The 2,575-nt window shown below is 41.8% G+C and overlaps 1 pseudogene; it reads right to left on the bottom strand.

The window, feature by feature from the left end:
- Positions 1 to 298: 298 nt before the first annotated feature.
- On the bottom strand, positions 299 to 1,827 carry LOC125343531 (annotated as a pseudogene).
- Between the last annotated feature and the right edge of the window lie 748 nt (positions 1,828 to 2,575).

The raw sequence follows: 2,575 nt of genomic DNA, 5'->3' as shown, positions 1-2,575 counted from the left end.
TGACCCTTCTCCCTACCTAAGGCTTCGGAAAGAAAATAAATACTTTTTAACTATTCCAAGCTCTGGGCACATTATAATATTTAATATCTTATAGGTTTTCACTTTCTGAACCTTTGGCTTATAATTTTATCAATTTATGTTACATGGAAAAATGCATGCATGTGCCTTAATCAGTAGTAACAATGAAAATATAAATCTTGCTCTTTCTTATCTTCTTCACAGGAGGAGTGAATGCACAGCACCCTAAACATCCTACAAGGTTACTTTATGTACTTGACAGAAGATTAAGGCAAACCATTCCACTTCCATATCATAAGCAGACAATGAATCAGTCTTCAATCTCATCTTCCCATACATCTCCATTAACATCCACAGCATGGAATAACCTGTTGAAGCATGGGGAGTCAGGATCAGTGAAATGTTTGTAAGGGTTTGCCCTGGACAGAGAACCCATGAAAATCCAGCAGAAATACTGCATGCAGCCAGTACATGTCATCTTGTTATATCCAGCTAGTTTTTCTATGGGAGTCCCACAGCAGGGGCAGCACTTGGAGTTCTTTTCCAGCCACTCCTTACTTTCCATCTCTTCCAGAGCCTTCTGAATCACCCTCTTACCATACCTCTGTTCCAAAAATCTTTTATTGGCTTCATCTGCTTGCAGGTATTCATTTCGTAAGTCTATTAGTTTCTCTGCAGTCACCTTACATGGAGAGACACCATGGTAGGTCAATCCTCACAAGATACAGAAGGCAAAATTGCAGCTGGAGCAGATGGCCATGTTACCGCCAGGCTCCTGCATCACAGGCAGCTGGCAATAAGGGCGGGGGCAGTACACCACATCTGCCATCAAGTCCAAGGTAGATTGGAGAAGAAGACGGTCATAGTGGGAAAATAACTCTGCTTCCACTAGTTCTTGACCTGACCAGGTGTGGCCACTGAAGGGCACTTTGGTTCTGGGCAGTTGAGGCATTGAACTTGGCCATCTTTGATCTGGATTTCAAAGTAGTCCTTCAGACAGGCTTTGCAATACACATGCCTGCACTCCAGAAAGTACATGCATTCACAACCCAGTTTCTCACAGAAACAGATATTGCACAAGAACAATTTACTATTGAAGCATTTCATCTGCTGAGCTTGATCAAAGTCCAAGATTTCCTGGATAAGACTTGACAGTGATTCAACATCCTGAACAGCTCTCTCATCTACAACTTCCTCTTCCCTTGCATCAGAACCTGTAGCTCCTCCCAAATCCAGCTCTGTGTTGGAAGAGGCCTGAGCCGTCCTTCTCTGTACTTTTATCTGAGGATCCATCTTGAGCTCAAAAGCAATATTCAGATATGCTAGTGTCTCTTCCTTAAGAAACTGCATCCAAGCAAACAGGACCACGCTGCCCGAGTGTTCGTCCCACAGGTTGTCTAAGTGCTTGCAGAGAGCAGAGAGCGCTCACAAATATCTTGAAATTCTGTGGCAAATCCAAATTGATCCTGGTTTCTCCACCTTGGACAGACTCTGCTTTTCTGAATTCATCTCCATCATAAATGCTTGCCAGGGCCAGCAATTCATCCTCCTGAGCTTCTCGATCTTCTGACGACATTTAACTTTCTGCTAATAACAACCAGAAGAGAAAGATATCAGCACTGCAGTTCCGTTTGCAATTTGTACAAATCTCATTTATTCTCTAGCCTGTGGAGCGGAGACTGCTGAAGCTGAAGATATGGCCGAGATATGGGGCTCGTAGTAAATACACTATGGAAATCCCGCCATCTTCTGGCCGTCCGGCTGGGCTGGGTCCGAAAGTTCCGCCCTCCGCGCCTGTCCGGAGCCCCGCACCGCCACCAGCCTCTTCCTTGCTTTTTAACTTTCCCCAGTGTACACTTGTATATTGATGGAGATACTTCATTTTAAAATTTTGAGCTCATCTACCTTGCAGCAGATATTTACTGACTTAAGAAGGAATTAACCTCTTTTGAACATGTACTAGACAATATGCTATTTACGTTAATTCAATTGATTCCTACAAATTAGAATAACAAACTTACTCTAGACTACAATGTTTCTTAGGAAGTGGAGCTTTCAGTGCTAAATCTAAGAAAGCCCTGAAAACTTGGGACATTTGGTCATCCTACTCCAAATGTGACATTAATTATGCATTAACATTGGGTTTGGGAACTTTAGAAACCATCAGTCAAATTTGGGCTCTCATGATCAACTCTGAGCTTTGAACACTAAACATGTTTAAAACAATGTTGCCAGTGACACTGGTGTCTCAAAGAAATAAGTAGCATGCCCTGCCTTCAAGGAGACTGCTCTCTTGATTTTGAAGTACTATAAGAAGTCCATGGTTTTTAGGCCTGACCTAGATGAATCATCAAATAAATCCTAAAATTGTTTGGTAATATCACATTTTAGGAATAAGTAAGGACTAGTTCAAGGAAAATAAATAGTGGTCCTCAATTCAGAAATTGCTATCCGTAAAAGAATCACCCATTACCATTCATGTTTGACAGATATTCAAAGCAAACAAAGCAGTTGGAAAACTTTGCAGTTTACAGAAAGGAAGATTTTCCATGCATGT

This window comes from Perognathus longimembris, chromosome 28 (assembly GCF_023159225.1).
Source record: "Perognathus longimembris pacificus isolate PPM17 chromosome 28, ASM2315922v1, whole genome shotgun sequence".
Classification (NCBI taxonomy): domain Eukaryota; kingdom Metazoa; phylum Chordata; class Mammalia; order Rodentia; family Heteromyidae; genus Perognathus; species Perognathus longimembris.
This window is presented reverse-complemented; position numbering and strand designations above follow the sequence as displayed.